Below are 11,067 nucleotides of genomic sequence, written 5' to 3' on the forward strand. Positions count from 1 at the left end.
GTCAAGAGGCTGCCCCGGCCACAGACTGTGCCTGCCCATTCTCTTCCCGGCTCCCCCTGCCTCCAAGACTGACGACACTCCCCAGGGCATAAGGCTGCTGACTTGGGGCCCCAGAGCTGCCTGATGAGGGAGGTCAACCCTTTCAGGGACAAGGGCAGCCTGTCAGGGGGAACCAAGAGCTACCAGGCCAAGGACAGAACTTTCAAGGTGGGCTCTCCCTTTTACCAACTCTGCAGGGCCTGTGTCCGGTGGAATGGTTCAGAGGTCCGGGGAAGGAGACAGTTTTTTGCCGGGCCTTTGCCTTGAACCTAACCCAGGCCTCCATGCCACAGAATCACGAGAAGCCAAGCCCAGGGCCGGCGGAACCTTCCTGTGGCCAGGACTGACTGCTGAATTAACATGCTCCCCTCCAAGGGCAGGGCCAGGGCGAGCCATGGAAGCAGAGGAGGTGTGAGGGGGCCTGCGAGGGAAGGAAACACCATTGACAGAAGGTGACTGGAGGGAGGGGTTAGTGGTCACAGTGAGCAACTCCTCCCCACTTTTCCGGTGACAAAAAGGGAATACCCAAGAAGTAAACACACTTGTCCAGCCAGCCCAGCTCCAAAGCCTGGGCAGCGAGCGGGTAGGGAAGCAACGTTCTGACCCTCCCCGTGCGTCTGCCTCTTTCATTCCTCCCCTTGGGCAGAGCCCCCAAGACTTTCCCTCTGGGTGCAGGCTCGGCTGAAAGGACCTCCAAATGGTCCATTAAAACATTGCCACTGTATGGTTTGTTCGTGTGCTCCTAAAGACATAAAATGTAAGCTTATCCAGCAAAAGTCACACACAGCCATGCCACCTTGAGAGCTAAGTTCCAGCATTATTTGTGCCCTCCGGCCCCCACAGAGAACTCTGGGTTCCCACCGGGGCTGGTGGGATGGACCTTGGACACCACTCACCCCTTGTGACCTGCCCAGTCAGAAGGCAGGCGAGGTGGGGGTCAGACCGGTAGGACCCAGAACGCCTGTGGACTCGCAGGGCACCTTGGGTAAGTTTTTAAACTTCTCTGAGTGTTAATATCCTCATCTCTGCAACGAACGTGATGACAGCAGTGTCCTCACTGGCTTGCGGCAAGAAGTAATCGAATGACACGTTAAAGCAGTCAACCCTGTGCCTGGCCTCTGAGAAGGGCTCAACATACAGAAGCCAATAGAGAGAAGTTGTTGTGTTGTCTTCTGGGGTTTCAGACCGCACCTCAGATGTGGCACAAGCTGGAAGGGGCCCGGGTTCGAGAGAGACCAAGGTGGAGCCGCGTGATCGGGTGGGAGCGGAGGCAGGAGTGTGGGCTTTCGTCAGGAAAGAAACGGCAGTCTGTGACAAAAAGCTAGCTCAAAGGGAAGTCAGCTCTCAATACTTTTTAACCCAAAACTCTGCCAGAGGCTCTCTGGAGAGCTTCTGCCCCATTGCCTCAGGCACCAGACGGCCTGTTAGGAGGAAGAGAGACTCTTTTCTGGGTCTGGAGGTGGGGCGCTGGCTCATGGAGCAGCTCTGACCCAGGCTTAGGCCAGGCGTGTCAGGGAGGAGAAAGTATAAAGTAAGATACCGTCCTTGGCCTCCTGGAACTTCGGAGTGACTTGGGGTGGTGGCCGTGAGGCTTGTTTCACCATTGTTTCCATTACTTCTGCTTCTGAGCACACCACAGGATCACTCTCTTGTCTCCACCTCCCCCTGCCTCCCGGGTCCGCTGTGGCCATGGGATTGTGTCAGCCTACAAATGGGAGTGACAGGCATCACCTCCAGATGCATGCTCCAAAGAGCTGAGGCCACACTCCCTTCCTCCCACTGTAATAACAGCAGGTGGTCGAGGCTCCATCCGCCTCTGTCTTCGAATGACGCTGGGGATTACAGCCTCCCACTGAGCACAGGGGCTTGCTAGTGTGAGATCTCTTCCCTTTGCAGTTTCTTGCCCCCCAACTCAGTGTGAGGTCGCTGAGTGCTGGGCCTTGTTTGTTACGGCAGTTCAAGCTAACTCATCCCGAGAAGCTAGTGAGACAAAGCCAGTGCGTTGGAGCAAAGCAGAATCCTGAGATGGCAGATGGGAGGGCCAGGCTTGAGCAACTAAGGGTGTTCAGAAAAGGCTGGACAAGGGCCCCTAGAGGGGGCTTGGGGCAGGACCTCGAAGAATTAGCAGGATCTGAAGGATGCTTAAGGATGGCCCAGGCATGCAGGAGGGAACCCGGGGAAGAGGCTGCAGGTGGGAGTGGGGAGGAGACTAAGAGAACAGGGGGATTCCAGGCAGCAGCATATAGGGCTGACATGCAGACCGACACCATGAATTGAAAGCAAGGCAGCCAGCCCTACGGTGGGACTGTCTCTAAACCCAGTCAGTGGCTCTGGGGCAGGCATGGGGAAGGCAGATGGGAGGGCTCAGCCAAGGCCGGGATTTTGCCAAGGGGCTGTGACAAAAGAGACAAAGGTAGAGTTGTGGAGGGAATTCACACTGGGGCATGTCAGAAGAGCCAAGGAGCAGAGGCTGGCTAGGAAGGAGAGGGGAGCTGGGAGGAGGCCTGGGGTAACAGGTGGGGGCTCCCAGTGCATTCAAATTCCCAAGGAAGCCAAGGAATGGGCAGTGGGGGAACCTGAGTTGCAGGGCCGGGAGGGTGGAGGGAGGTGTTGGAAATCCAGATTTGAGGGCGAGAGGAATGAGGGGGTCCAGGGGCGACTGCAGGAATGGGCCCCCGCGGGGCCCCGCACTGGCCATCAGAGGAGAAGGGTACGGTGCATCTGAGTGGCTATGGAGGTCAGCGAGGGTGATGACAGAAGGGGTGAAGCGAAGGCTTTGGGGAGGAGGGGGTGCTGCCGTGTGCTAGCTCTGAGAGCCAGGCTGGGCCACCTGGGCTGCTCACCACTGCCCAGATCCTGGCCCTTTCTAGAGGGGTGATCGGAAGACTTATTTCCCCCCTCAATGCTTTGGTGTCACTTGTAAAAATGGGAACTTGTCCCTGTCTCTTGGAGCTACTATGAAGGAAGGAGATCATTCAGACAAAGGACCTAAAACAGTGCCTGGGGCACATTAATTAAGTGTCAAATGTGACCCTTTATAGTAGCCTGAATTAGAGATTAAGACTCTAACCACACCCCCTGTCCCCAACACCTGTAAATGTGACCTTATTTGGGAAGCAGGGTTTGGAGATACAGTTAAGTCAAGGATGTTGAGTGACATAATCCTGGATTACTCAGGAAGGCCCCAAATCCAAAGCCAAGTGCCCTGGAAGGAGACAGAGGAGGAGAGACACACCCAGAGGAGGAGGCCACATGAGGACAGAGGCAGGGAGGCCACCACAAGCCAAGGGACTCCCGGAAGAGGCAAGGAAGCCTTCTCCCCCGGAAGCCTTCTGAGGGGGCACGGCCTTGCTGACACCTTGATTTTGGATTTCTGGCCTCGAAAACTGTGAATGAGTAAATTTCTGTTGTTTCATGCCACCGAGTTTTTGAGCAAGTTGCTACGGCGGCCCTAGAACACTAACATGTTCCTGATGTATCTGAGGCCTCCACAGTCCTTACCTTTGGAGACTGATGTGGGCAGTAAAGAAGAAAGAGCATGAAAATGTCAGGGACAGTGAAGATGACCCGTCCATACCTCCCCATCTCCACGTTACTGGTATACGCATGCGCACATGCACGTAGACGCTGAGCACACAAACACACACAGGGACAAATGTCCGGAGCAGCCCCCAATCTCACACACAGCAACGAGGGAGGAGAGGGTGGTGTGTCATCAGACACTTGTGAGGTCAATGCGACCTAACTGAGGAGGTTTCCCGTCATCTGCTGACCACAGGCTGGGCCCGGGGCCACGCAGGTCTGAAGAAGCCGGGTACCGACCGCAGTGGGGACAGAGGCCAGCCCGCTTTGGAGCTTCCCGTCATCCGATAGCTTTAATCAGAATGAAACTCGAAGACAAGGTGGGGAAGAGGGACAAGGGTGGGTGGCTCCGGGCTGTCTGATTAATCAACACAGGCCAGTGTCCCGTCAGTTTCAAACACTGACCCCCAAGAACTTGGGTCTGTGCTGAACAGATCTGGGGTCATTTTCTTCCCTCTCTGAGTCATGGGAAATGGGACTCCTCCTTTAACTAAACTCACACTGAGCAAGGCTTGCTTCCATTTTGGATATTTTCAACTGGAAATCATGCAGGCTTATGGAAAATAACTTCCAGTTACAGAAAACATGAAAAAAAAAGGGTTCTTGGCATTTGGGAACTCTGGTAAAGAATTCTGTCTCTCTGAAACTGGAGTTTTATTTGATGTTTCTTGGAAAGAAACCATTCGACTTACTTTATAGTCTTTCAGTCCTTCAAAGGGTACAGAATGAGACACACAGAAGAACATAAATAATCCAAAAAAATGTTGTACTCTATCTTGTGAATGCTATATCCTTCCTCCTCATAAGGTATATTTATGAACTCCGAAAAGTAATTTCAGGAGGGACAAAATTGCAATCTCAGTCCAGTTTTACAACAATGAAAGTGTTTTTGTTCCTGCCTTGTGGATTATTTTTAAGGCAGTGTGGTACTATTTACACAAGTGACATACACGACTCCCTGAGGCCAAAGTCCTTCAGATTTTACATCTGCCTTCTTGGGTGTTTACGCTTTCCGAAAAGGAGAAGTGCAGTCGGGGAACGTGTTCAGTTCATCCAAACAGCGCTCTTTCCCACTGTGTCAGTCTCCAGGTGTTAGACTTTACCTGTGGATCCACCCTTCCCCCTCTCCCCCCTCCCATGGCCGCTTCTTCCCCCTCCTCCCTCCCTCCTGCCTCCCGTCTCCCTCCTCCTCCTCCCCTGGTCCATGTGTAATCAGTTGGTCACACAGGCCACACACTGGATTTTAGCCACGGGGAGAAGCAGGGGTGAGGCAAGTGTGTCTTTTCCATCTCAGCCTGTCTGTCTGTCTGTCTGCCTGTCTGTCTGTCTAAACTTTCATGGCCCCACTAGGCAGGTCAGTCCCACGGGTTGGACCCGAGTAGAGGCAATAGTGCTGTGACCCACGAGGGCAGCCGGCAGCCCGATCCCTTTGATGCTCTGAGAATAGCTCCCAGAGGCCTCTTTGCAGACGGTCATCAGATAAAAGACGCAGTGCCCCAGGGCTGCCCCGGCCATCTGGTGGGCAAGTATTTTAAGCTTGATTTCTTCTGGAAGGAAGTTCTGAGAAACTTCTGTCCTGGTACTCCACATCTGTGTACAGCAGAAGCCCACATGTGACTGGGTCCCACAATGGGAAGCTCTCAGGGGTCTGGAGGGAGACGGGGGAACCTCTCCCATTTCCCCCCAATTTAGTACTCCCTGAAATTGCCCAAGGTGCTAGGGCAGCCATGCGCCTTCCTTTCCCTGGAACAACAATGAGATCATTTCACAGATGTTCCTTGAGCACCTACTACGAGCCAGTGCTGGGATGCAAGGAACGGGGCCCACACAGTCCTTGGAGCAGAGAGCCCAGGCCTCGCCCATCACCAGACCCCCAGAGATTAGGGCCTGAGTCCCACTCTGCTGTCCTACAGCACCCCGAGTTCTAACACACACCAGAGTGGGGGCTCCAGGAGTGTGTGCAAAGCCTCACTGCCCAGAGACCAGAATGGAAGGTGAGACAGAATGGTGCCATTGGGGAGGGCCACAGCGGGAAGGGGACACATGAGCAGGACCTGTAGCTACTGAAGATGCCGGCCCTGTGGCTCTTTGGGTGGAGCATGGGGGAAAGAAGCCCTGCAGGACCATGATGTGGGAGTGACTACTCCTGGGGGGATTCCGGGAATCCGCCCATATTGTTGGACTTGATTTCCTCTCATGTCAATTTCTTAAGATTACTGAGGAGTTGAGTAACTGAGTGACAGCAACCCAAGCACCCCCGTGCCAACAGTGTCGTGAGAGGCTGACTTCAAGGCTTTATCAGGGGACTTTACTCTGTCAGCATCCTGTTGGCACCAGGGCTCTAGGCAGCAGCTTTTAAAGGAAAGGCTTTGGAAGAAGCTTAGTGGCCCTGGGGCCCGAGCAGGTGCCATGTGGAGGGAGGAAGGGGTCACCATAAAGTAAAAGAGCACCTCCCTCACCCCACTCCTCCAAGAACCATTTCGCCAAAGTTTGGACCTGCCTCTTAGGAAAAAAGTTTATGACCTGAATAGGCCACTGTTCCCGTGACTGTTTTTTAGAAGGTGAAAAGCACAAATCATAGTCAAGTAGCCAAGGACAGACTTGGGCTTTCATGAAAGATGAGGTCCCACGGAACCCTAATTGGGCGTTTCGCTATCACCCATGCACCCTGGGTCGTGCGGCGAGCACCTACTGGGGACCAGGCACTATGTTAGATCCTGCTGAACCAGAGAGATGCTGCCTTGACCCTTACAATCCTGAAAGCAGAGAGATGCACTTTTGACTAGAATTATTAAAATCCCTGGGTGGGGATGAGAGCATTGACCTGGGAGCCGAACCTGACCCAGAGCTCAGGGGCTGGAAGCCTGAGTCAGGCTGAATCACCTGGGAGCTTCACTGGCCAGGTAGGTGGCAGGACTTCTGCTCTGGGAAGGACAGGGAGGGGTCAAGGCTGGGCCCATGGGGGCTCACACAGAGGCCATTTGTGGGTGGGCCGACCCAGCATCCTTGCATAGGACTTTTCCAATTGGGGGCCATGTGGGTTGTGATGTCTTCCCCAGTACGAGTGACTGTGAGGCCCCTCTAAGTATCATGCCTGAATGCTTGCTGTCAGGGCCTGCTGTGTGTCATCCTTGCTTTTCAGGGGACAAGGCATTTTTCCTGATTCTGGGATCTCCTCACATGCCATGCCCACCTGAGCCGTCAAGGCCAAGGTCAAGAACACTACAGTACTCACTGCCAGTCGTTACCTGTTCTACACACTGATTCCATTCCACCTCTTACCCCATTCTACCTACCTACACACACACACACACAGCCCAGCCAGCAACCCCTTCTCCTGTCTCTGACCTTGCTGAGCCCTTTGGATTGGACTTACCTGATCACTTGCGCTCTCCCCAGGCACGGAGCCCCACCGACACCTTGCAGTGGCCTTGGCCCTGGGCCCTCCAGCCCATGCTGTCTGTCCTCCCACTCACCCCGAATTTGGCAGGAGGCATGAATGCCCGTGCCAGCGCAAACTGACAGGGGGAAACAGAAATGAGGATCGAACATTTTGCAACTACAACAAAAATTTAAACAAACAGAAGGTACCTTATTGAGTGTTGTCCTTCAGAACATTCTTCCTGGGGGTGATGAGCTTGATCTGGTGATGTTGCCCCGGGGCCACACAATTTCTGGAATTATCCGTGGGAGTCCTGAGTCAGCTGATTCAGCAGCTCCCAAACCCTGCCGCACACTGGGGTAAAAAAATACAACACTGGAATCCCGCTGCAGTTTGGGAGATGTCGACCCTGGATGTGGCTTATTTTGTTCAAAGAAACACCTTCCAGGGTTGAGCCTTCACACGCCCACTTCCGGTGGCCCATGTTCCACAGACGGTCCCTATAGGTCTTCAGGACGGCATTGACCATCCCGCATGTCTTACGATTAAAAGACCCCATTTCCTCAGATTGTGTTTTGTAAGTTTTTAAAGTGTTTCATTAAAGTAAATGCCTAACTACTGACGCCGAGGCCTTTCTTCAATCGGCCAGTGGTTATAGTCCAAGTGGCTGGGATTCCTTTCCAAAATCCCAACATTTTCCTTTTAAAATGAATCGATAACACTTTGCTTCTGGATCAGCCCTGACTTGAGTTGGCAGCTCAACAAAACAGAACTCTCCATTAGCCCTTGTTCCTCCCAGCTCCCCCCACACCTACTCCTTCCCCCAATCCTTGTTTCTCTTCTCAGGAAGTCCTCCCCCCCGCCCCAGCCATTCTGGCCCAAGTCCTCTCTTAGGACCCTTGAGTCCTTTTCTTCTCTCTCCCTCCACACGGGAGACCCCGTCCCCCCTTCCTCCTGAGCATCTCTCCCTCTGTCCAGGTCCCCAGCTTCCTGGGAGGCCTCCTGTCCCCTGCGTCTAACACTTCTGCTCACTGCCATCATCCAGGCACCGCAGACGGGTCTGAAATTTTTAACTTTCTGACATAAACTCAGACTTATAAAGGGGTTGCAAAATCGTATAAACAATTTCCTTCCAGCCCTCACCCAGACTCCCTAAATGCTAACCTTTTGCCACATTTGCCTTACTCTTCCCCTTTGGCCCCAAGATATAATACACATATGTATACTGTATGTTTTCCTGAATGTTTGAGAGTAAACTGCAGATATGCAGGGCCCCTCGCCCCTCCTTACTTCAGTGTGTGTCTTCTAAGAACAAGGACATCCTCTTACACCACCCTAGTTCAATGATCAAAATCAGGAAATTAACCTTGATGCAATATTGTCTAATCTACATATTTTATTTATGTTTTAATACTTGTCACAATCATGTCCTTTAGTTCTTTTTATTGTTGTTTTTTGTTTTTTATTTTTTTATTTTTTGATTTACTTTTTAAGAGAAAGCAAGAGTGAGTGGCAGGGAGGGGCAGAGGGAGTGAGAGAGAGAGAGAGAGAGCATGTGCACACACACATGGGGGGGGTAGAGGGAGAGGGAGAGAATCTCCAGCAGACCTCCTGCTGAGTGAGGACCCTGATCTGGGTGGGGCTTGATGCCAGGACCCTGAGTTCACGACCTGAGCCAAAATCAAGAGTCGGTCACTTAACTGATGGAGCCACCCAGGCACCCCTGCCCAATCATGTCCTTGATAGCAAACGGAAATCCCAGATCCCAGATGACAGTTTATTGTTATGTCCTTTCCATCTCCCTTAGTCTAGAGTTCAGAAGACTCTTCCCCAAATTATGTCAGCTTCTGTTGGCTCTGCAACGAAAACCCTATGGAATGAGATGGAACCCAGTCTCTTGGGCACGGCCCACCCGGCCCTGCCGCCCGGCCCATTGTCCCCAGTGACTCCCAGTGACACTAGTTCCTGGTGGCCACCAGGAGGCCGGACTTCCTGTCTCTGGTCTCTCAGTCTGGAACTCCTCTGAGCTTTTGGATGGATGCTCCTCTAGCCATACTCTAGACCTGTCCCACCACATGCGGCCCTGTGATCTCCTTCCCCTTTCCGTGTCTGCTCCTTTGTTCACCCATTTGTCATTTGTGCCTCACTCCCCACTTAGGATAAGCCCATGGGAGCGGGGATCTCAGCTGTCTGGTTCTGGCTGAGTCCTGAACACTTGCAAGAAACCGGGCCTGGGACGTAACAGATGTGCAGCAAACGTTTGGTGAATGAGGGAATGAGTGAAGGGATGAAGGCCAGTGTTTTCAGACTATTTGGATCAAAGACAATAAAGTCCTTTCACCTATACTCATATGGGTAAGAGATTTTATAGAAGCTGAATGAAAGAGAAAGAAATGTTTTTTTTCCTCAGATAGCTTTTCAAAATGTCAGCCAATGACCTAGGAAGCTTTGGCGCCACGTCCCTCATCGTCCACCAGTCCAGACGTCAAGATAATAGAATGGATTTACTTTTTAAGAGAATGTGCCAGATTGTCTACATCCAGGGCTTTCTGTGACAGGCTTCTCAGCAGAAATAAGTGACACAGAGCGACATGAAGGTCATGGTCGAGTAACACAGGGAAGAGTTTCTGACCAAGCCACAGGCTGCCTGGAACTCAGTCAAATAACAAATGGGGCTCCCTTTCCTGTTTGAAGGGCCTTGAGAGGCCCCGAACGCCCTTGGGGGACCCCAGCCAGATCTCCAGCCTCTCCTCATGCCTCTGCAGGAACAGCTCCCAGCCTGAGGCCCGCGGAGACAGCGGACAGGTCAGGGGCACGCCTGGGCCTTAGGCAGGCAGGACTGAACTGCTCACGCTTACAACTGAACATGTTCTGCACCTTCCCCGGGGAGTGAACTCCTCAGCTCCAGACATGGGTTGGTCTGTCGCGGTTGCTGCACACTTCACTGTATCTTCTTGTACCCGCGTCAATTCTTTTTAAAAAGAGAACAGAAGAAAATGTGGGCAGCTTCGTCTCCCCATAAGAACAGCAGCTTTTGGAGCTGGCCTGCCTGAGTCCCCAGGGAGCCCAGACCTGACGGCTACAACGCAGCTTCCACTGAAGAGAGGGGTAGGTGGGGGAACTAGATGACATGAGCCCCAAATCCTGCCCTGGCCTGGCACCCAACCATGTGCACCAGGATAAGACAAGCAAAAGGAACATTTGTACCCAGCCGGGGTTCTGGGCTCAGACATGGTGCTGAGTCCCAGGGCAGCCTGGTAGATGAGGCAGGATATTGAAGGTGTGGGAGGCCCTGGGGTCGGAGCACCCTCCTGGCTCAGTCTGGAAAGACAGGCTCACCGGCTAGATGGGAATGGGAGCTAGCAGATTCCGTTCCTAACGGATGCACAACAGGCCCTCGCTGACTGACCTTACTCTACACTGCTAGCTGGGAGACCACGTTCATACGGTCTGTGACCCCTCGGCTCCATCATCCTGGCACTGCGATGCCACCAATAATGTGGCCTGACCTGTAGAAAAGTGCGTGAGGCCGCCGTGCTGGAGTGAGTGGGGCAGCAGGTGGAGGGATGCAAGCACAGGTTCCCTCAGACTGAGGCTGCACCTTACAGAGACATGGGCAGCGGTCAGGAGGCTCCGACAATACCCAGAACTCTTGGGACAACCCACACTGTCCACAGGAGGTCATCGGGTGAGGTCATGATGAGTTGCAGGAGGTCTGACCCCTAAGAAGTGCAGGACGGGTGGCAGGGGACAGGGGTTCCTCTGGGGTGTGCCATTCGTAAAGCCGAAATGCCCCAGGGCTTGAGATGCAAGTGAGCCCTGGGGCCCACAGCACCCAACCCCTCCTGCCCCTACAAGGCGGTTGGGACCAGGCCAGAGAGTCACAAGTTCCCAGAATGTCTGGAACTGTTCCGAGGCAAGGCAGACCCATGGGCATCCCATCTGAGGCAGACCCTGCCTGGTCTCAGCCTCCTGCTCTGCCAGGACCTGAACGGAGGAAGGGGAATCTGGCAGAGTCACTACCATGACCATGAGCTCGGAGACCCTGCGCAAGAAGCTTAAAT

The 11,067-nt window shown here is 53.4% G+C and overlaps 1 long non-coding RNA gene across 1 annotated transcript; it reads right to left on the reverse strand.

Annotated features, from left to right (window-relative positions):
- Positions 1-233: 233 nt before the first annotated feature.
- Positions 234-3,762, reverse strand: LOC116595933. The gene is made up of 3 exons (XR_004287924.1): positions 3,541-3,762; positions 936-1,744; positions 234-781 (listed from the first exon to the last, which is right to left on the reverse strand). It is a non-coding gene; the product is annotated as an uncharacterized LOC116595933 (long non-coding RNA).
- Positions 3,763-11,067: the final 7,305 nt, after the last annotated feature.

The sequence above is a fragment of the Mustela erminea genome, chromosome 7 (assembly GCF_009829155.1).
Source record: "Mustela erminea isolate mMusErm1 chromosome 7, mMusErm1.Pri, whole genome shotgun sequence".
Taxonomy (NCBI): Eukaryota; Metazoa; Chordata; class Mammalia; order Carnivora; family Mustelidae; genus Mustela; species Mustela erminea.